At 35.8% G+C, this 24,504-nt stretch overlaps 1 long non-coding RNA gene across 1 annotated transcript in view; it reads right to left on the bottom strand.

Moving 5' to 3' along the window:
- Nucleotides 1-24,504, bottom strand: part of LOC139439032 (uncharacterized) — a 118,791-nt gene that overhangs the window by 92,711 nt on the left and 1,576 nt on the right. The gene's annotated exons all lie outside the window — the stretch shown is intronic.

The raw sequence follows: 24,504 nt of genomic DNA, 5'->3' as shown, positions 1-24,504 counted from the left end.
GATTTGGCATTCTGTCTTACTATAGAAATGAGTATGACAGTAAAATTTTCATCTTTTTTCTTCCTAGAACGATGCCTGGCATATTGCAAGCTCCCGATAAATATTATTGAGTAAATTAATAAATCTTTGATTAACCCAGGAAAGTAGAATCCATTTGTCATTTATACCTAATATTAACTCCTAGGTTAATAGGAATTTTAGGGACAAGTTTTGATACCACAGTAACCTAATTCCTTGTATTAAAATATGGGCCATGGATACATTATCAATAACATCTGGGAGCTTGTGAGAAATGCAAAATCTCAGGCCATGTCCCAGACCCAGTGGATCAGAATCTTCTCATTAAAGTTTGAGAAAATTTGACTTAAAACAAATGAAATAATTTAAAAATGAACATCCAAGCCTACCTTAAAGGGAAACACAATCAAAGTAGGTATCAAAAATGGCCACTTAAAAGCAGAGATGATATTTGGAAACTCCGAGGTACTACTTAGCGGAGCAGGTGTAGCTTAGTGTTTGAGCGCCTGCTACCCATGTACAAGGTCCCAGGTTAGATCCCTGGTACCTACCAAAAATAAATTAATCCTACCTGCATGCATGATGTGATAGATGTGTAAAGTCAAATGGCCTTTCTTAACTGCTCCTAAAATTATTTGTAAAAAATAGAGGACCAGCACAGAAGGCTTAGTCCTAATGTAACTTTTCTCTTGTCTACAATCCCTTGCATCTCGTTTCCCACAAAATAACAGGACATATCGTTAGCCCTAGGTCATTCCAGTTTACACACCATGTGCCTAATATATCACTTTTTTCCTTCTCCTCACCCTGCCCTACTCTACTAGGCACCCTATATGATAAGGTATTCCAAATATACTTCTAGTCCATGTTATGTGAAAACAGCATTTATTCGGGAAAATCCCTGTCATTTCAGATACGCCAGAAAAGCATTTAGTGTAGATTAATTGGGCACAAGAAAAGATATATCAAGTTCTTATAATATCCCCTCTTCAATACATATTCACTCCTATTATATCTCATATTATCAATGAGGGAATAGACCAGATTTATTTTTAACTCCTGCAAAAATTTTTCAAGAAATTTTTCATAAGGATGTTTTGTACATTTCTTTCTATTTTTATTTTTCTATTAACTTTATTGAGAGTTGTTTAAATATATTTAATAGGGATCCCACAGAAAAATAATGGTTGGCAAAGCTTTAAAGAAAGTGAAAATCCTGTTTTATATCCCTAGTCTAGAGAGATTTTATATATGTTGTATGATATACACAAAACATTGATAATAAACTGACTTACTGTCAATAGATTTTTTTCCAGTGGAGAAAAAAAAAGGTCTCACCCTACTCCCCCAAATCTGCTATCTTTTAGAACCCTCTGTTTGCCTGGTATGAAGACTGAGAACCCTGGTGTGGTGATTTAAAGATATCATCCAATTCTGGCCACTCCTTCTATCAATAGGTAAATCTAGATATCCCTGCCACAAGTTTTGACCAATAGAAAATTGCCCAAATGACTCTATGTAATTTCCAAGGCCAGGCCTTCAGATATCTGTAGCTTCCATGTTTACCCCTCTAGGACTGCTCTTTACTGGAAGCCAGCCACCATGTAATAAATGCAACTATCGTGAGAGGAAACCCAAGCTAAACATATGGAGGGAAAGAGTCCATGTAGAAAATATGGTAATGCCATAAATGTGGATAAAGCCTTCTTAGAACTCTAACTCAGCTTATCCATCAGGTGAGAGCAACTAAATGACAGAAGAACTATCCAACCAAGCTCTGCCCAAATTCCTGACCCATAGATAAATAAAACTGCTGTTGTTTAAAACCACCAAGTTTTGAGGTAATTTGCTATGCAGCAATAGATAACCAAAACACCTGCAGACCCAGTTTCTTTCTCTTTTGTTATATGCATGGTCCCTCCAGTATGATATCTCTGTTTTCCTAATTGGCTCTTGCAACCTTACTGGGAAATTCTTCTAGTAAGCTCCAGTCAAAATTCTAGAAGGAGATAGGCTTATTGGCTTAGTTCCTTATCTCACCCTTCTTGAGCATAAACTTTTGTACCAACTCATGGGTATTTAGCATTTTTATGGTCATCCTTGGTTGACCAGGTGCCCACCCTGGTCAAATTCATGCATGACTCTTTAAAAATAACTCACAACGACTCTGGCACAGCTTTCCTGAGCAGGACAGTTCATAGGGACATTGGGTATGTTGGCATCCAACCTAATTGTTGTATTTCATAATTAAATCCTCAGTCCTTTGAATTAACCAATTGTCCCTCTGTTAAAATGAAGACACTCCCTACACACATGAAACTACTCATCAGTTGTTTAGAATTTACAGCTTAACAAAAAAGACAAATGGCCAATTTAAAAAATGGGCAAGAAATTTGAACAGACACTTTTCCAAAGAAGAAATACAAATGACTAAAAAACACATAAAAATATGCTCAACATCATTAGCTATTAGGGAAATGCAAATCAAAATAACAATGAGATATCATCTTACACCTAATAGATTGCCAGCTTTTAGAAAAACAGAGAACTACAAGTGTTAGAGAAGATATGGAGGAAAATGAACTCTCATCCACTGCTGGTGAGAATATAGAATGGTGCAGCCATTGTGGAGGACAGTTTGGCAGTTCCTCAGGAAGCTAACTATATAACTTCCATGTGATCCAGCAATCCCACTGCTAGGTATATACCCAGAAAAATTGAAAGCAGAGACACAGATATATGCATCATTCATAGCATCATTATTCATTATTGCCAAAAGTTGGAAGCAACCCAAGTGTCCATCAACAGATGAATGGATAAGGAAATTGTGGTATAAATGGAATATTACTCAACTGTAAGAAGGAATGCAGTATTAACACATGGAACAACATGGATGAATCTTGAAGACTTCTGTTGCATGAAGCAAGACAGTCACTGAAAGACAAATATTACATGATCTCACTGATGTGACTTAAGCAAATTAAGCAGACTCATAGAGCTAGAATCTGGAAGATACAAATAGGTTATCAGGAGACAGAAAAAGAGAAGAGTGTGATGAACTGATTCTCAATATGGGAAAAGTCTTTAATAAGGTAGAAAGGTGTGTTTGGGCAGTGGATAGGGGTGATGTTGGTGCAGGGATGTGAGGGGGGTCAATGATGCTGGAAGGTGAGGGGAGTAAAAAGGGGAGGTCAGGTTGGACTATCAGGGGAGGCCTGGAGGAAGAAACAGGTGAACTCAGGAGATTTTTAGGTCTGTGTGGAAAGGGTGGCCATGGTGGCTGCTGATGGTAGGGAGAGGGAGGAAGAGATATGGTGTGGGGGCATTTTCAGGATTTGGAGTTGTCCTAGGTGGTACTGCAGGGACAGATGATAGACATTGTGTGTCCTGTCACAGCCCACTGGTTGGACTGGGGGAGAGTGTGGACTACAATGTGGACCACTGTCCATGTGGTGCAGCAGTGCTCCAGAATGTATTCTGGATATGCAGTGGATGTGCCGCAATGATGGAAGAGGTTGTTGATGTGGGAGGGGTGGGGTGGGTGGGATGGGTGGTATATGGGGACTTCATATTTTTTTAATGTAACATTTAAAAGAAAATAAAGAATATAAATAAATAAATTTTGGTTGTTTAAGCAAAAAAAAAACTACAATGGTGGGAACGTTCTATTGGCAAATATGGCAGGAGACTAGAGCAGGGTGTTCGGAGTGGGGGGATATGTGGGAAAAGGTGCACCTGGGGCATGCTTCTATGGAATATCTCAGTGGGTAGAAACCTACACAATAAACAAGAAAGTATTAAACTCCCGTTGCGGGGAGAGTTGCTGTATTCTCAATTAGAGGGGCAAGAATCTCTTGCAAACTTAGGCAGTGCCCAATAAAAGAAAACAGACCAATATGTCAAGCCTTCAATATTAACATATGTAACTATGAACCTTATTCTTCAAAAATTGAAACTTAGTGATTACCATAAGTTCCAAGGGGAGGAGGACAGAAGAATAGAATAGATGGAATATAGGGCATTTTTAGGGCATTGGAATTGTTCTGCATTATCTTGCAAGAATGGATAAAGGCCATTGTAAATTTTGTTTAAAAAATTTAAAAAGAAGATATTAATATATAATTGATATTTCCAAGAGGATCTAGCAGAATATGAACCTTGATATTGGAAAAAGATGAGGAAGCCTAAGATTTTTGGATACTTGAAAGAATAGAGATGTTAAAATGAACTAAAAAATGAAGGTCAGTGAAGGATAATATTTCCTAGGTTTGCCTAAAGTAGGTCTTTTGGTTAATGATAGAGTATATACATTAAAAAATAGGATTTTTCTAGATATATAGGATCACCTGAAAGATGATATAAAGACATAAATATGAGCATGTGATAGTAGAGGAATAGGAAGATGGAAATGAAAATACATGAAGAATGTAAACAAGAGGTTGGTACTAGAAAAAAGAGGAAAAGAAAAGAAGTTTAGGTAAGTAAAGAAACTATAAAGGCTTAAACAGGTTGTTCACTATATATCTTTTTCTGGTAAGCTCTAATGCTTAAAATCAGCATTTGCACAACAGACATGGGTATGTAGCCACCATTGCATTTTAGAATTTGATGGTCTCTGTGCTTTCAGAAGATTTCGTTGTTTCTGAATTGTATTCTTCCCTTTATAATGCACACCATCTCAAATATCAGGGCTGTTGGCATACTATACAGATTATTTGGTATGTTGGGTACAGAAAAGAACAAAAACACATGTGTGAGAAGTTTCTAGGAGGTGAGAGCAACCCCTGGCTGATAGCCAGCAAGGAAACAGGAACATCAGTACTACAACTGCAAGGGACTGAAATGTGCCAACAGAAAGGAACTTGGGAGCAGATTTTTCTCCAAAGCCTCCAGACAAGAACTCCACTGAACCAATACCTTTATTTCAACCTTGTCAGCCCCTGAGCAGAGAATCAAGTCATACTATGCTAGACTTATAATGTATAGAGCTATAAAGTAAACTTAATCTGCTAAATTTATATAATTTGTTACAAAGCAATAGAAAAGCAATTCACCATCCTAATCTAAAATAATATCCCACAATCACACACCAGTTATTATGTATCTCATTACAGTTTTTCTGCCTTCATAATACAACTTTATGAAATTATTATTATTGACTTGCTTGTTTACTAACTAAATATCTTTCCTCCCTTATTAGACTGTAAAATCAATGAGAGCACATAAAAAGTGCTCAACAAATATTTGTTGAATAAATGTCCAAAATTACACAAAGATTTTTCAGTAAAAGAGTTTCTTATCAAATCTCAGAAATAGCATTCTGAAAAAAACATTTTTAAGTTAGCTTCTTCTCATTTGGACCACTGCAGTTGTTCCTTAAGGACCTAGAGATATTTTCATAATATGAAGTTCATTTTACATTTAGTGTTTGTCAGAACATGACATACATAAAAAGTTAACATTTTGAATTGGATAATCTCAGCTGTTTATTTGGTCCATCCACAATGATGTTTAAAAAAAAAAAACTAGTGTTCTTGTGATGTGGAACGTGCTAACAAGTTCCTAGACAAATTATTTCACAGATCAACAATAGTAATCACCAACAAAAATGCCCTATAAATTAGAGTAAATTTATAATTTTCCAAACATTTTAAATTTTCTAGTAGTAGCAACATTTTAAAAATTAAAAAGAAACCTGTAAAATTCATTTTAATAATATACTATAAATATTATGTATAAACAACATTATATCTGTTGATAAATACATGTTTAATAGTATATATTGGGAAGCGGACTTGGCCCAGTGGTTAGGGCGTCCGTCTATCACATGGGAGGTCCACGGTTCAAACCTGGGGCCTCCTTGACCCGTGTGGAGCTGGCCCATGCACAGTGCTGATGCGCGCAAGGAGTGCCCTGCCACACAGGGATGTTCCCCGCAAGGGGAGCCCCACGCGCAAGGAGTGCACCCTGCAAGGAGAGCCGCCCAGCGTGAAAGAAAGTGCCCAGGAATGGTGCTGCACACACGGAGAGCTGACACAATGAGATGATGCAACAAAAAGAAGCACAGATTCCTGATGCCGCTGATAAGGATAGAAGCGGTTACAGAACACACAGCTAATGGACACAGAGAGCAGATAACTGGGGGGAGGGGAGAAAGGAGAAAGAAATTCATAAATAAATAAATCTTTTTTAAAAAATAGTATACATTGACATTTAATAATATATGTATTAGATATATCTGTCCAAAATACTAGCTAATTACTATATGTAATTGATATAAAATCATTAATGTGATAATTTACATTTTTATACTAAGGCTTCAAGATTTGGGTGTATATTACACTAACAACATTTCAAGAGCTCCATAGCCTTCTGTGGCTAGTGGCTACCATACTGGGCAGTGTATTTCAGCCCATGGGGAGCTCTGGTATTAGATCATAGAGAGGTGAAGAGTGAATTGGGAATATTTATTTCTGTGGCTCCCTTGTGGGGTCACTTCAGACTGACTTTGTTCTTCAACCTAAGGTCCTAGCTCCTCTCCAGGTGCCTACTCTACCCAACTCCCTCTCTCTGGGTTTTGGTAACCATTCCCTCCCCTTATCCCTTAAGGCTAGGAGTGATAATTACCCTTTGTGATTTCCCTAACCCCTTTCCAAACTTCTATAATAATCTCTTTATTAAATCCTTCTCAGATTACCTGAATTTGAGTTTGTCATCTCTTTCCTCCTGGAACCCTGACTGATTCACAGCTCTTCTACTGAGATTTTTCTAAAATGTCTGAAGGCTATGTGTCTAAAGGTATCATTTCAAGAACAGCCAATTCTGAGTATGTACCTATCAAATGACAGAGCAATATACCTTAAAAGTACCCTAGTAAGCAGAAAAATTAATTAGTACCTGATAAAATAAGTTACTTAATGTAATTTATAAAGGTGCTTAATAGAATACCTTCTAAATTAAATGACTTTTGTTCAATAAAAAATTAGCATCATGGAAAAATTACTAAGATTGTAAAACTTGAAACAATTTAAAAACTTTAAGTGTTGGTATTTTCCCATATTCCTGGACTTCTATACATAGTGTCCTGGCAAGAATAAAAACTCTGGGGGAGTCGATGTGGCTCATGCAGGTTGAGCTCCTGCTTCCCACATGGGCAGGTCCTGGGTTCAGTTCCTAGTGCCTCCTAAAAATAAAAAAACAAACAACAAGCAAAACAAACAAAACAACCAACTCAAGGGAGCTGATGTGGCTCAGTAAAAAAAAAAGAAAAAGAAAAAGAAAACTCTGGAAGTCCTGATATATCTTAGAGTTTATGTTTCAAAACATTCTCTTTCAGAAAGAATGTGAGAAATAGAATTAAATGATCCACTTATGCAACATAAATATTGACTTTATTTGCCTTATAGTATTGATTTTTAAGGTTTATCTTGATCAGAAAGGACTGTCAACTAGTCCAAAGAAGGAAATTATACATAATTATCTAAGTGATAAATACTATACAGATCTTGAAAAAAAAAAACTCCTTTAGCATAGTTTTTAAAGATTTTTATTTATTTATTTATTTCAATAAAATAATTGCCTTTGTAGATGTTCTTCTTGGCTAAAGAGGTTGTTCATGGGACAGATGAAAAAAATCTATGCTGAAATTCAAAGTACTAAGGGTTCATAAATTGGCCTTCACCTAATGTGATGAGAACATTTTCTCCCCTAAAATGTAAAATGATTGCCTTCTTTCATGGATCAGTTTGGTAGCAAATACACTATTGCATAATAGATTTGAATGTGATCCTGCTCTGTGGAGGGAGAATACAGTAAAAACAAAAGCGCTTATAAAATTTCCAAAGTTAAACTCCATTTGTCTCATTGATACTACCAAGGCTTTCCAGAGTTTAAAAGAGTTGGCATATATCCCTAGCACTATGACATTATGGGTGCAGCAAATTTCCATGTGGTTAAACTCCCACTTAGGTATTGGTTAAAACAGAATGGGGAGTGGGAAGGTTACTCTCTAAGCTGTGGTCTTCACTGGTGCATGTGTGGAGTCATCTGAAAGAACTCAGATTTTAAGGACAATCACTTGTGAAACCACAAGAGGGTTGCCCCCAACCTCACCACTTAGATTTGGCCACAGAAGCCTGGTTTTGAATAACAGACTTCAGTCAAACAGTAAATTAGGCTTCATGTCTTCTACCATCTTCTGCTTCTGCTCAAAGGAAAACGTTAGTTTAGAATGTTAAGAGGTTAGCTTGTTGAATAAACTGTCTCAAGGACAGTATTTCTATACAGTGGTTAAAATTCATTTTCTTTTCTGTGAATGAGCTCAATGAATTATTCAAAATCATCTTAAATCTGTTTTTGCAAATATCTCTTTGTCAATCATTAAGCAAAATTTCACCTACAAAATGCAGTGACCTGACTTTTCAGATCAGCACTATTCCTCGGTAAAATGTACTGAGGATTACAGAGGGAAATGAATAATGTCACAAAGATAAACTCATGGCTTAGAAACATTTTGATCTGGAAAGTAACAAACAAAAATGTATGTATAGTTGAGTGTCTTGACACTGGAAGACAATATAAAAACATCAAATGTTGGTATTTTCTCATATTCCTAGACTTCTACACTAATATCCTAGCAAGAATAAAAACTCCGGATGTTCTGACATGTCTTACATTTTAAGTATCAAAATATTCTTCAAAAACCATGTGAGAAATAAAATTAAACGATTCACTTATGCAACAAAAATATTGATTTTATTTGCCTTATAAACTAAGTCTAGGTGGTATTATACCATCAAACATTCTAAACTTTTCTAACGATAATGAAATCATAATTTAACTATTCTTGTAAGTATGAGAGTTAAAGTTTGAAAGTTCTCAGAGGAATCAAATGCTTAAACATGGTAAGTATGAGAAGAAGATCATTTACCATCTCTAAAATGCTTCAATTTTTGCCTTACAACAGCGAGGTCAGTAAATGATGTATAAACCCAGGGAAGATTCATAACAAGAGGTATTTATTAAGGAGGAAATTTTCCTTAGTAGTAAATTAAGGTGGGAATTTTTCTAATAATTCCAGAAAAATATTACATTTAAGAGAGTGTAGTTATCTATGTAAAGAAGTCTGGTGGCTTTTCTAAAAAATTGAGGAATTACTGAACTGTGTTAAAGTGGTAGTAACATTGAACAGGAGACAAATGCTATCTACTTTTAAGGTAAAGGAAAATTTTATCAATAGAATTTGTTTGAAGTTATACAAAAACCACTTAAAAAGTTGACATTCTTTTCTCAAAATTATCTCTCCTAGAAGACTTCAATAAGAAACATAATATATTATTGGCATTATATTACACAATTATTCCTAATACTGGTGTTGATACTGTATCTTTACGTACATTCCTGATTTTCAATTTTTTTTTCTTTGCAATAAAAAATATATAATAATATTTTACCCAATCTAGATCCACAACATCTGGTCAAGAAATTGATACTGTGGTTGATTGGTAGCTATGTTCATTTATATTTATACCAAACAAAACTTCAGGTTCTAGACATCTGCTTGTACAAAATAATTCTAAAGTCTCTTGGGGGAGAAGGGTGTATAGTCAGTAATAATGTTAGTATCAGATTGCAAAGTACATTGTTTCCTATGGAATGAAAATGCTTAAGAAGAGCATTTTCAAATGTTCATTAATGTCAAACTGCTTAACCATTTGAAAAAAGCCCTGAAGACATTAGTGTGATAGTTTCCCTATCTATTTTTAAGTTCCATCAATGGGAAGTCTGGTTTGGCTCCTCCTTTGAATGACAGAAGCATTAAAAAACCACTTGTCTGGAAGAGAAACTTGCTTCTCTGTTACAACTGAGGCCTACTCATGTCAGCTGCTTCCCACCGTAAAATGAAATGCTTTTACCTTGAAGGAAAATTTGCTTTAGGTCCTAATTTTCCTCTTTTAGTATTTATCTTGAATCTTGAGGAAGTGGAGTGAGTCCTCAGCTGAAAAATAGACCCTGTTTTCTTTACAGCAAATATATATTAGAGGTAAAAGATATGTAACTGAGCAAAAATGAAGAGTTCAAAAGTGTAGGCTTTTAGGGTTGGTTTTGTTTGTTTGTTTTCAGATTGGCACTTCCTTTCCATCAGGGCATTCATTTCAGATTTTTTAAAAAGTGTTAAATAATATTTTTTAGATTTGTGGCTTTGGAGTGTGAGGAGACCATTTCCTTTCATTTTTCTTATTTGCTTTCTTATTTCTTGCTCCTCCAGAAAATTATGGGATCCCCCAAGAAACAAATGCTAACCTTATCATTCTATCTGTAAATTTACAATTGTTTGAAGTTGAGAACTTCTCTTTCTTTTATACAGACCTGAATATTTCTCTCAGCAAAATTTCTCTCTTGCTTTATATCTTGCTAATATAATTTCAGATTTCCAGTCATTCCCCATAATTCAATCATTATTTATCATACTAGCATATCTCAAGCCCATTTTTACAACATTCACAATTAAATGCACCAAACTCTGTCTAGACCTTAAATAGAATTAAATTCAAACTAATTTATAAATAGTAGCTGGTTATAAGAAGCTCATTACTTGTAAACTAATTAAATTCAACTTTTTTTCTATCAAAAACCAGGCTTTAAATTCAGAAATATCCCGTTATCCTGTAACATATCCCTGTTTTTTGTAAAGCACACAATTAATTTTTCACAGACAGTGTTAACAGATCTTCCACACTTAACATTTCTCAGACCACTTACATAAAATTATCTTAATTTTTAAAAATTCAGGCTCCTGGACCATAGGAGATGAGATTCTCTAGGCATAAAATCAGAAATCATCATTTTAAATAAGCTTTCCAGGAAATTCTTATACATTTGCAAGTTTGATAACCATTGCCATAGAGGATGATCCTTCTATATCATGAGAATAAGGAAATATTGAGTTTTGCTTAGTTTTTGGTCACCTAATCTGATGGGGGCAGGGGAGTGTATATATAGTGCAATATGTTTATGCACACACAAATATACATGCATATACTATATACATACAGGTTCAACTGAAAGATTATTTAGATATAGTAATTCATTCTATTTGATGTGTGCATTAGTTTGGGTACAAGCTAAACTGATATGATATGATAAAGAGATTCCACAGTGCTTTAGATAAAATAGAAATGTAAAACTTTCCCATGTTTGGTCCAGTGTGAGTAGGTGGCTCCAATCCAGGAGGTCATGCAGAGACCCAAGTTCCTTCTGGCTTGTTACTTTGACATCCTCTAGTGTGTAGTCTTCATCTGCATAATCAACACTAGTTCATACTATGATATCCATAATTCACTTCTCCAGTAGGGGAAGGAGATGAAGTAGAGGGAAATAAAACTCCTTTAGAAATGTGATCTGGAAGTTGACTAAAACTGAAAGAGGAATATTTTTAAAATTACAGGTTAATTTGTAAGAAATAGAGGCCGACAAACAGAACACATCTAACTACACCCTCCAAAATATTTTAACATTTTGCTTGATCTTAATATATGCACAATGCACATGTGCCATATCAATATTGATAAATAATTCTTAATCTTTCTATAGATAATTATGGCAATTGAATGGCCTCTCTTTATTCATATTTTCATAAAAATAACTTGATATATTCCTATCTTGTAAAAGAAAAAAGAAGTACCACCAACTGCCTTCTCAAATTTTCAAGTCACAACCAGATTATGAATCAGAAATGTATCCATTTCATCTATGAAATGCTAACTGGTTGCCTACATGTATAAATATGTATGGATAGAGTACTATGCAAAGTGAAGAGATATCAAAAGTAGACCCTAAATTTTTTTTTAATATGTAGATAATACCAATTTATTCATCTGCCTTGTGTCCAATGATGAGACATAACCAGAGTGACATTTAGTCTCTCAACAACCATAGGGTACAACATCCTAACCAGTAAGCTAGATGATTCTTCAACTTTATTATTTTGGGGGAATAAAATGAGAAAGCCTTTTAGTGATATCCCTTCAATGTGAGTTACTCAATCTAAATTTATTTCTTCTAAAACCTCAAATCTGATCACATCCCTCCCCAGATTAAATCCATTTCGTGATTTTCCATTGCTCTTAGGTTCAAGACCTATATCAAGCAAAACTCTTGCAGTTGAAAAGGACATAAACCCAATGTAAACTGATTACCAAAAAGGGAGGGGGGTTGACTCACATAATTTAAAAATTCCAAGGATCGATTATCTTTAGGTTCAGCTGGATCAAGGTGTCACCAGGACTCAGTCTCACACTCTCTCTCAGCTCTTTTTTTTTCTATTTTAGCACCATTGTCAGGTAGTTTCCATTCATGATAGATACTAGAAACTCCCAGGTTGCATTCTATCCTTGCAATATCCAAACAAAAAGAAAATGCCTCTTCCTTGTTCTCAGAACAGAGATTCATTGTCTTTGATTTAACTGGGTTATATATGTACATGGAGTTCACTCCAGAGTCAATCACTAAAGTCAGGAGGATATAATATTCAGATTGTCCAGGTCTCTGCCAGTGTCAACCTTATGAAGCTTGGAATGGAATCAGATTCACCTAAATCACAGGACATGAATGTGGGGGGAGGGTAATTTCCCTGTGAAAAGCAAGAAATGGATCTAAGGAAAAATGGATTCTTGATGAGCCAAAGTGAAGATATGTATTATGGTTCATACCTTGGCTACACAACATCAAGACATCTTTCTTCCTATACAAAAAGTTAAAAATTCCCAAACCTAAATTAAGCAACAATATCATATGGAGGTAAAACCACGAACCACCGCCACTAAAGTTTTACATCCAGCCTGAGTCCAGACTCTGCTGTTCATGTACATTCCTCTTGTTTCAGAATCCTATTGTGAAAAGACACATTTAACCATCTCCAAGAAATAGGATAAACATTTATGGGGAGGAAACAGAATAGCTAAACATAAAAACTCCTACTTGAAAAAGGGGAAGCAGAGGAGGGGAAAAAATACAATGATTGTCAGTATTTGACATCGTAAGGACATCTTGTCCTGGCTTTGGAATGAATTCCTTGGTCAGCCCTTCTGTCTGGTCTTGGGTCTGTTTGCAGGAATAATTTCCCTTGCTATCTGTCCTTATGACCACAGCTGAGAAAGGCACTAGGAAGACTTTGTGGTTGCCATACACTTGTGATAGCGCTGTTACTGTTGGTGCTGGGTGGAGGCTCTTGTCTGAGTATTGCCTTGGGAGTTGAGCAATCACAGACTCAAGAGTGGGTGTTTGAGTTTCTCTGGAAACCCAAGTTCCTTAAAAGCTTAGTAAGATCTACAGTCTATTTGTCTCGAGTAAATTCAGTGAATTAGCAACAAGAGCCAGAGATATTATTTCATCCTAAACCCTTAATTCTAGATTCCAAACTGGTTGTTTCTGTCTTCTAACAGTTGATCTTGAAGTTCTGTCTACCTGGGTGCATGGGGCTCCTGGTTCTCAATCTTATTTTCCAAATTCATTCTGCTCTCTCCACCTTTGCTAACATCAAATTTAAATTGGGGCAGACGACTCAACTTTTCCAACTTCTTGAGTTAAAAATGTGCTTGGTCTTTGGCCGTCTTAAGATTTCAGGGCAAGAGCTCAAAAGACCACTCAGTGTTTTCATTGATTCCAGACAAGCTAGCTTCGACTTCAGCTTGTCCCTTTTATAAAGACCACACTAGACTTCAGAAGAGTAAGCCAATATATTCCTGATGTTTTTCAAAGTCCTCTAATCTCCAGCCTCAGAAGGCGCATGGCCTGGGTCTCAAGATACAACTTAGAGCAGATTAATCAACTGTTGTGTCAATTTCTCAGCTAAAGGAAAAGAGAACCTCATTGCCTCTGCCCTACGTGATTCAGCATTCCACATTTTAGATGCTGTTACAGACCACACTCTAATTATTATAATTATTTAATTGTGTAATTCTGTGAGGACAGAATATCTCTGTCTGCAAGTGACAAAATATTATTCAGTGACTGAACAAATGATGTGCATGAGTGAATGGGTGTGCTGAAGGAATATATGATGTTGGAGATAATGATTTTGTTTCTGTTTAATCTCTGTATTTCTGATCCAGTTATTCTTCAACTCTCTCATCATCAATAAACCAATAATAATTTTTCCCCGTCTTGTTTGCTCACTGTTGTCTAATGGAGAAAATGCTTTAGTTGTATAAAAAACTTGACTATATTGGGAATTTGGAGCAAAAATAATCTTCAAGTAGGTATTTCTAAAGTAATATCACATTACTTAGTTCAAAATGGTCACACGTTGAAATAGACATGTGTTGTACAACTAGTTTACTAACTGTTTGATTGTTGGAATTTACTTTCTAACTAAGCCTTTACTTATCTGTCAACTGAAGATAATAATATCTACCTTGCAGGACTATTGTAAGAATATATAAGTAATATATGCTTTGTGCCAAGCATAGAGTAGGCAATCAATAAGTGGCATGTATTCTTTTTATTTCTTCATTAGAGAAGTTGTGGGTTTACAGAACAGTCATGCATAAAATACAGGATTCCTTTATACTGCTCTATTATTAACAACTTTCATCAGTGTGGAACATTTGTTATAATTGATTATAGCATAGTTTTATAATTCTACTATTCACTATAGTCCATGATTTAACTTTTGTAATATAGTATAGTTCTATGGATTAAAAAATTTTTTTTATTCTGCTACCATATATACAATCTAACATTTTCCCATTTAATCACATTCGGATAAATATTTCAATGCTGTTAATTCCATTCACAATGTTGTGCTACCATTACAAACATTGGTTACCAAACATTTGGTATATATTCTTATGATTGTTCTTAGATCACAAACTGTCACTTTAACAAGCATGGTTAGAAATCATAACCATAACAATCACTGCACATCGCCCAGAAGATTTTCTTGCCACCATAGGATACCTTTATTTAGTGTTTTACTATATATGGCTGTGTTCCAAAGGAGGCTCTAATTTCGTACTATAGAATTCTAGAATTTCATATTATATCACAGACACCACTTCAACCTTATCCAAAACATCAGTTTTTAATTCATAACCCATTTCACAGACTCCATTCCTCATAATCTGAGGCAATAGTATGATGTGTGAAGAAAGTCTATTGGATCCAAGAGTGGGAAAGATGGAGGGGGCACAATAAAATTAATTCTTTTAGCCTGTGTCTGTAACTGTGGACTATATCTTAACTCTGAAGAGGCATTGTAAGAATTCCCTCAGGTTTTGGGACTAAACCCACAAAATTACCAGCACCATAAGAAATGTAAAAAAAAACTTTACATTGAACAAAGTGGCCCTGCTCCTTTATAGAGCAAATCCTCTACCTCAGCTTATCAACAGAGTGATCCTCCCTTTAAAAAAAAGAAAAGAAAAGAAAAAAGATCCCTCCTTTCAGAGACCTGTTCAGTAAGTATCTTTTCTTCCCTCCATCTTTTAACTACCCATGTCAATTGGCTCTTTCCCATCAGCATTCAAACATCTCTTTCCTATCTTAAAAAAATTCTTCTCTCAATCCCACATCCCCCTGAAGCTCTCTTGCTATCTCCTTCCTCTCCTCTTCAGCTAGACTTCTTTAAATAGTTGTCTGTACTTATTATCTCCATGCCCTGACTTCCTGTTTATCTCTCAACCTCAGGCAATCTGGTATCTGTAGTCACTATTGTACTGAAACTCAATTTGCCAAGAATTGCAATTAATGCACCACCATTATACCCAGAGGACACTTCTCATTACACGTCTCAGGTGACAGAGAAGTAGCATGTGGTGCTGCTGACTGGGTTATTCCATTCTCCATGAAGTTTCTCCTTAATTTGACTCCCATAACACCACACATCCTGGTTTTTGATGGGCTTCTTTTCCTTTCCTCATACCTTAATGGTGTGTTTCTTGGTTTCTTGCCCAGAGCTCTACTTTTCTTCTCATTCTGCACACTCCATGGGTGAGATTTTCTTTCCTCAACTGCCATCTTTATGCTGGTGAATCATAAATGCATAACTCTAGTCTGGATCTTTCTTCTGAGCAAGCCATCACCATGTAAGTTTAATCTTAAACATAAAATAAGGCTGGGGAAGTATAGTATGGGAAATGCCACCTCTAAGATGAAACATCTGCAATTACAAAGAACAGAAACGTCATTCTTATATTATCCTTTTTAATCCTTCTGTGTCTTGAGAATTTCCTGAGAAGACCCCCATGATGGTCCACTTTGATTCTGTTTAGTAATGGTTGTGCTCTGATTAAAGTTTCTCTTAGGAATGTAAAAACTGAAATACAAATGTCACATAAAAAGTCTTTCAAACCATCACCATAAAATATGATAAATTAGAAATTTAGACTTGAGCAATCAATTTTGCAATGGAAAATTTAACTAACTAAATTTCAGTTCTAAAATATTTTAAAAACATTTCTGAGAAGGTGCCCTAACTAGATTAATTTTCCTTTTATCTAAAATCCCTTTAGTAAATGCTCCTTCCCCACAACTTCATGGAATATCCATTTGAGGAGCAAAGCAATTCAAAGTATCTCAATTAAAAAGTGGGACCTACAACTAGTTCTTATGTCACCCCAAAGCTATGCTCTTGAATTTTTTGCATCACTATCAAAATCCACACCCTCCACATGGGCTGTCATCCATATAGTCTCTAAAAGTTCTAAAGTAAATAATGTAGACTACCAAATAAAAGAAGTATTGTCACCAAAGATTAACAATTCCACAATAATGCGATTCTACATTAGCTTTTTTTCAAAATATACAGGCTAAGTGACAAAGTGCTATTGCTTGGCAAATAGCCCTGCTAGAGAGCATGGTTATTAGTCAGAATTGTGTGAAACCTGATTTTGTTTTCGTGAAATAGTTAAGAGCAAAACATTTCTCTCACTCCAGATTTTATGCATGAAGTTTCATTCTGAGGTTTGGTTTCATTAGAAAATCTGCAGGGTTGAAATCCAGACTTAAACTAAATCCACCAAGCCGCATCCCCTCCAACCCTGCTCAGTAAAAGGGGAATTGTTTCAAGCAATTTCAGATTTTTAAAAAAGTTTTCTCTTTATGAAAATATGAGCCCATGTCTCATTTTCCTATGATTTTTCTTTCTAATATGCATACATGCATCTGCATACATGTATGCACACACATCTTTCTCTGTGGTTTGAGAGAAGAAAGAGAAAGAGCTCCACATTTTATTGTTCCTGTCTTTGAGTAACTTATTCCTTTAGAAATGTTTTTAGGGAATAGATTCACTTTTATTCCCACCCCCACCCTCCCTCGGCTAACATTTGGAATGAACAGAATTTAATTGGATAGCCTATGGAAAGAAGGAAGGAAGGAAGGAAGGAAGGAAGGAAGGAAGGAAGGAAGGAAGGAAGGAAGGAAGGAAGGAAGGAAGGAAGGAAGGAAGGGAGGGAGGGAGGGAGGGAGGGAGGACTAGAACCATTAAACATGCTTTTCTCAAGTGTTTCCCTTACTATAGGGTTCTCTACATCTGTGGGAGCATAGGCAAGGAATCAAAATAAAAATTAATTAGCTTAAAATACAATGTTCCAAGTTGGTCAGGGATTCTTTTATGCCCTAAGGAAGGTATTAAAGTTGACTTACTTGCTTCCCTTTGGTTTGTGGAAATAATACTGAAAAAGAGCTGATCTTGAGCATTTATCACCAACTGTGTGACCTTTGGTAAGTTTCTTAATCTCTCTGACATGTATCCTTACATATCAAAAATGATTTTAAAAATGATGTATTTCTCAACATCATTACTAAATGAGATAACATTAATTAAAGTGGTTTTGTTGTTGCTGCTGTTGTTGTTGGCAGGTTCTTAGTGGCAGAGACTAGACCAAAATCCTGGACCCTGTCACTTATATCAGATTGGGTTTGACTTTCCCAGTAAGTTTGTTTTTTTTTACTAGTTTCTTTTTCTAAATTCCTTAAATATATTATTTTGTGAATTCTATACTACCTTCAATTTTGACAATTCTCAACCAACAAAATGATGATCTTACCCTTTCCTGGGTTTTACATTTAGAGCAAGACTCTTCCATTCTTGCTCATGAGGAGCCAGTGCCTATTGACATTTCATGATTTAAAGGGGATTCAGGAAAGGCTTCTTCATTAAAGCTTATCATCACCACTGGGATCAGCCACCATCTGATGACCCTCACACTCCTCTCCACCCCTCCCTCTCCATACACTCAGACCCTTTCGTACTTGAGAGTTCTGGCAAGCCCTGAGGTTAAATCTCTGCAGACTTTTGCTTAACTTGTCATTATTATCTAGAATGGGGCAACACTTACAGCCATTATTAAACTGTAGCTTAGCTCAAATGAACTTTTCAAAAATTTAGATTAGATTTCTGTGGGAATTTGGGGTACAGGTCGGATATAAGGAAAATAAATTCAAAGCAGATATGCAGAATAGACAAATCAAGAAGAAACTGAACTGAGTGATGTCTTGAGGCACTGGCTGTTTTAAACAGTGAAGAGTGCGGTCTGTATTAGAAATAGAGATTTGGATTAAGACCCTAAGGAGAATGTTTTCCTTGATGAATGGGCAATAGTAAATTCCCTTGCATGAATTATACCTACACTATTGGTTTGACTTCATTATGTTGAATGAGCAGTCATTTTTCTCATGAGGGAGCAACCCCTAAATTACTTGTCTTTTATTGCCACTCCCAATCAACAAAATATATTGCATGACCGCTATTATTTCCAACTCCATAATTCTGTCTCTGTCCCTCTAGTGAGTCACCCTACCCCCAGATTTACCCTGCAATTGAGTGGTGCTCTTGGAACATTTTAGGACAGGGCTTCATAATGTAAAGCTTCATTACTCATGAATTTCATTGTCTTATCTGGTCAATCTATCAGCTACTTGCTGTTGTCCTGTTCCTCTTTCTGCTAATGGGGGTTTTCAAATAGTTTTCAATTCCTTACCTCTCTCCACCAAGTCTAACAGGGCCAATATTGATAAGATTTCAGAGAAATTAAAGTTACGGGCCCCCAATGAAATGCTACTTTTGGGTTTGTTTTTGAGGTTCTGATTTAGACCATGTATGTGTATTTGTGAGTTTCTTTTTGCCTTTAACCCCAGCCTTTCTTTCAGGAGCCCTTGCTCGGTAGTCATTGCTTAGATTAAATCTATTCTCTTGAGGACAAAAGTCATTGTGAAATGCAGAACAGTTGCATGGCAAGTCACATTCAACTTAGAGGCATGCCTAATTACTAACAGATCAAGGAGGCTTTCTGCCAAATAGGAATAATATTGTACTCTAAATATGAAATAAGAAAACAAATTAAACAGGAGTTGGTAGTTGCAGAGCTTTGTGGGAGACTACTTGTCCTCCCGTGCTCCCACAGGCTCTAAGTTGGCACTGAGTCAGATCTCATTAGATTTTCTCCCTTATCTCTGGAAAGTATGAAAACACACTTTAAATATTTGAAGAAAATTGGACATCAACTAATGGCTACCCTACTTCCTTTTTTATTTTTCTTTCTTCTCCATACAGGTTATCTACAGAAGAGGGAACAACTTAGCAAACAGGGGGCCTAAAATTAATTTAATCTTCATAGCTCTTCTTTCCAAGAATTTCACTAGTAGTTACCATGATGCCATATAACTTACTCACAAACAATTTCACGGAAATTATTTTTTAAAAAGAAAGAAATCAGAATCAATTTGCCTAACTACCAGGATTACAGTTTTAAAATATTTTATAGGAGTTTGATGAAACTCAACCAATAGCATTTTCCCTGGAGAAAGAAACCCCCAAAATAGTCTTCACAAATGGAACTCAGGCTATTACCAACACTTCTTCTCTCCCCCCCCCCCCCCCATTGCATCAGAGTATTAGTCCTATCAAGTAGAGTTTTTTCTTTATACTTCCTTTTCAGTACTGATAGTCTGTACTGACTCTTAGGCTGCTGAGTATTCATCTGTTCCTCAAAGGATATTTCTTGTTTATCTTTCATAAGAGAACTCAGAAGGACATGGGTTTAATGGACATCGAACACGGAAAAGGAGTCACATTCAGCTTTGCTGGACCTGTGAGAAGATGTGAGGGCTGCACCAGACTGCAGGAACTACACGAAGTTTGCTCTTCTTTGTGGGTTACGTTATAAATGGTAACACCATGTGCCTGTTGACTATCCACATTAGGTGTAAATACTAAAGTTTTCCATACACGCAGCATTGTACAACTGACTGCTCACGGATCTTGTGAAAGGCACCCTATCCCAGACCTGGTAATCAGAATCTCCAAGAGGCTCGTGGGGGAGAGGAGTAGAACCTAGTCAAGTGTGTTTTCAAAAGTTCCCTAAGTGATTCCCATTTGTTTTCCCAGGTGAAAGTTTTGATGCTGTCCCATTTTGAGGATATTATCCCCCAAAACTCATGCCCTATTAACGATTTCAATAGGTGGCGCTCTTTCCACCTGCCTGTTTTCCCACTTCGCAGGAACGAACGCCAAGCCATTCATGGCAATCAGGAGCAGATCAGGGTGAAATTCCCTCTTTGACACACCAACATTGAAACGTATAATAGAACATATCATTACCAACAATTCGCTAATGGCTTGAGACGAATATTAAAGTGGTCTTGGGAAACAGAGTGTGGTATCACATTTTTTTATTATACAAATGCAGTCATGCTACTAAAGAGTTCATCCATGCCAATTCCCTGGCATAAAATTAGAAACTAAAGAAACAGAATAGAAAGCTAATGATAAGAAAAACCAAGTCGAAGTTTGATAGGGGAGAACTTTTATAAGAAGATAAGAGGAATACTGCTGTTACTGCTAAGAAGGAAAACCATACTAATTGTGTGAAAAAAGTTTTCATGGGCACAGATGTCTGTATCAGCTAAACTGGAAATGTACAGTGTAGCCTGCAAGGGCATGAGTTTTAGAGTTAGACACACCTAGATTTAATGCTGGTTCCAGCTCTTTAAGCATGACCAAGTTACATAACCCTTCATTCTCAATACAGTATCACCTGCCTCAGTGAGTTGTAATAAGAATTAAATTCAAAGAGTTAAGAAATGCAAAACAATGATCCCAATGCTTGGTGCAGAGCAAGAGTTTAACCAATAGCATTACCATTGCAGTGCTAAGAAATAATTAAATATGGCTGCTAAGACATTTCTTTTTTCAAATAGCAAACAATAATGAAAAATTATTTTAGGTTTTGGAGAGAAGATTCCTGTGTCAGTGAGTAATAGTGATGGTGAGAAAAATTTAGAAGGAAATGAGCAGGGAAAGATATAAAATAACTTTGGGATAATGTAAGTGGCCTGAGCTTGGATTCATAGAACTTAGGTTTGAGAGGTGCCCCTCTATTACAGGCTGTGTAACCTTTAAAAGTCACTTAATTTCACTTTTCTCATTTATAAGATGGAAATCAACTGCCATACAAGTTGATTTTGAATATTAAGTCATAATAGTACATGAAATGCCTTAAAAACTGTAAAATCCTATATAAATGTAGAGTGGTGTTGAAGTAATTACTAATAGTTAATTAAAATTTATTCATTGATAAAGTTCATCGTTAATGTTTTTTAAAAATCTTTAAAAAGAGAGTGGGATATGAAATGAGTCACCAAACTTGGATGTGAATTAGAAGAGTGATTACTGGAGTGTGAAGTCAGAAGTTATGAAGAGAAAAGATGCTTCCCAAATTTATATTAGCAACATACTTGCAACACTTTTGGAAGCATTTCCATGAAGTGTGTCCCATAATGATCCAAATATTCTTTTATAATGCCTTTGGCAATATTTTAACAGAATTTGACTTTTGAATTCCATCTCTAGGAATCTTCTGATATATCACTTTGCTTCTATTTAGTTAGCACACACATTGAACAGCTCCTGATTTGAGTAATTTAGAATTATTTCATTTGTATCCATTTCTTAAAAATTTCCAAGTCATATAAAGAGAAATTAACCAGATGAAACAAGATCAGAAAAAAAAAATGTAAACAGAAATCATGTTAAGAAAAGAGAATCTTAAGAGAGAGAAAGAGAATCTACCCAGACCCTTACAATACTGTGATACTTGGCTTTAAACAATACTGATTTTATTATTAATAATTTATATTGATAAGGGAAAGCATTATGATTAAATGTTCCAACTATTGGGGATTTTTAAAATTAGTATTCTGTGTTAAATATATACCTTTATATTATGAGCAGCAATGTCACCAAACAAAAGACAAAAAAGATCCCTTCATAGGACAGACTGCAGTGCTGTTTGAAGGTCAATTGTGTTCGAAGCATGCAGAGAATCTTTATCATGTCATACTTCAGATATGTGTTTTCAGAGATGGAAAACAACAGGCCATGATTTAATGCTTTTGTTAAACCACTGAAATTCTTTCAAAGCAACCACTTTCCACTGAATCTATTTCTCTCTGTTATAGAGAAAATCAAATCTTAAAAAAAAATTCCTATTCTGCAGTTGGGGAGGAAATTAAAATGTACTGATTATTTTACTGTTGGTACAACACAAGAAATTTGCATTGTAAAGCAAGCTGCTATTGTCAGCTCTTTAATGGACGGCAACAGACGGGAAGCTGCCCCTACCCTAAGAGGCTTAGAGACTGAGCAAGTGAGTTAGACAGTAGGTGCCTAGGCCAATCAAGTCAATTTTCTCATATAGAAGTAGCACGTAGTAGACCTTGTTCTGTCTCCTTTCTCCCTTAAGGAAGAAAGGATTTCTCTGTGTGGAAACATTGCTGCTATTTCTAATTTGTGAAAAATGTTAAGGAATTTGATGACAATTGATTGTTGTTAAAACAGCATGTTATCTTTTAAAGATAGATTATCCACACCTCAGGAGGAAGATTCTTAAGAGCGTACACAATTAATAAAAGCTAGCTTTCAATTGCCCATGCACATATGCACAAATGTCTAGTAAACACATGATTGTCCACAGTACATCCATTCTTTCTCAGAAATCGCAACTAAGGAAAGAGATTTTTAAAAGTCAACAACAAAATAAAATCTGACTAAAATGTTTTACTCTGGAAGATCTTCAGAATTTTACTTCCTTTTGCTCTTGAAAAGTCACACTTGCAAAGGGGAGTAATGTGTTTTCTTTTAAATTAACAAATGTCATGGTGGTTAAGGGTGGGGTGGGGGTGCTGAGAAAGAAGTTGGCAAGGAAAGGTTCAGGGCCTGTTGAAAAACCAACTGCGTGCCAAACATGATTCCAGAGAGACAAGAACCACCTGTTAGAACACACAGAGAGAGATTTAAAAGAAGAAATGAAAAAGAGGTGACCTTAAAAATCATTTTACCAATTATAATACAAATAACTAAAGGAACATACAGATATATATCAAACACATATGAATATAATGTTTTCCACATGTTATTAAGAGTCAAATGACACATAATTACTTATCTATCCCTAGGAGGTCAGGGAAAGCCCTTGTTAGTAGACTGTTGATTACTGGGAAGAATCATAACTACCTGAGAACTTACCCAGTGTCTTATTTAATTCTTACAACAATGCTGCTGTTTTACAGGGCGTAGCAGATGAGGAAGCTGATACAAAGAGAGATAAGTAACATGCTCAAGGTCACAACAACTCTAATAAGTGATGGAATCAGGATTCTCTCCAGTATGTTAGACCCCAAAGCCCAATGTGTTCAGCAATTGTGCTATATACTTTGCACTAGATAAACGAAGGTCATGGTCTTTGAGGAACTTTACTTTCTGAACTCGAAAAACTAATTACAAGGGAAACCTCAAACGGCTTAGGTTTTAAAGTGCATTGACAATTGCCAAGATCTCAATGACACATTGGCATACAGCTAGAAAAGATGCATATTTTCACATTAAATGCTGAGGAAAAAATGAACGATTTTGCTTAGCCGATGCAAAATCAGAAGATCTGAGTCAATTTGTTTCAAAATGGAACAATGTTTCATTAGAACGTATTTTAAACGTTCTTCTTAGTAACAATGTGACACATGGAAAGAGTTCCCTTAACCCTTTTCAAAGAGGAACTCTTCCGATTTCATAAAATTAGGAAAAAGCTTTACTTCTTTAAAAAAAATGGCGAAAAAAAGTGGGCTACACAATGCAACTGGTTTTTACTTAAGGGTATCACCGTCACAATGCAGTAATCCCGTAAAATATCTATTTAAACGTTCTTCTTAGCACTCAAAATATCTATTTAAAATTTGAACGTCAATCGCGTGAAAACTTGTTGAAGATGGAAGACAAATCCCCAAAATTATTATCTGATATAAAATGATCCATACGGGCTTTGTTCTTTATTTCATCTCCAGATGAAAAGTTTGTGATTTTGGGGGGCGATGAGGGGGGATAGCTTTTAAAAGGAAAACAAAAAATTACTTCTGTTCATGGAAGGGCATAGTTACGGAGACCAGAATGTCAGGGAAAACCAAGTATCCGTTATTCGGAAGTTAGATCTT

This window comes from Dasypus novemcinctus, chromosome 1 (assembly GCF_030445035.2).
Source record: "Dasypus novemcinctus isolate mDasNov1 chromosome 1, mDasNov1.1.hap2, whole genome shotgun sequence".
In the NCBI taxonomy this organism is placed as follows: domain Eukaryota; kingdom Metazoa; phylum Chordata; class Mammalia; order Cingulata; family Dasypodidae; genus Dasypus; species Dasypus novemcinctus.
This window is presented reverse-complemented; position numbering and strand designations above follow the sequence as displayed.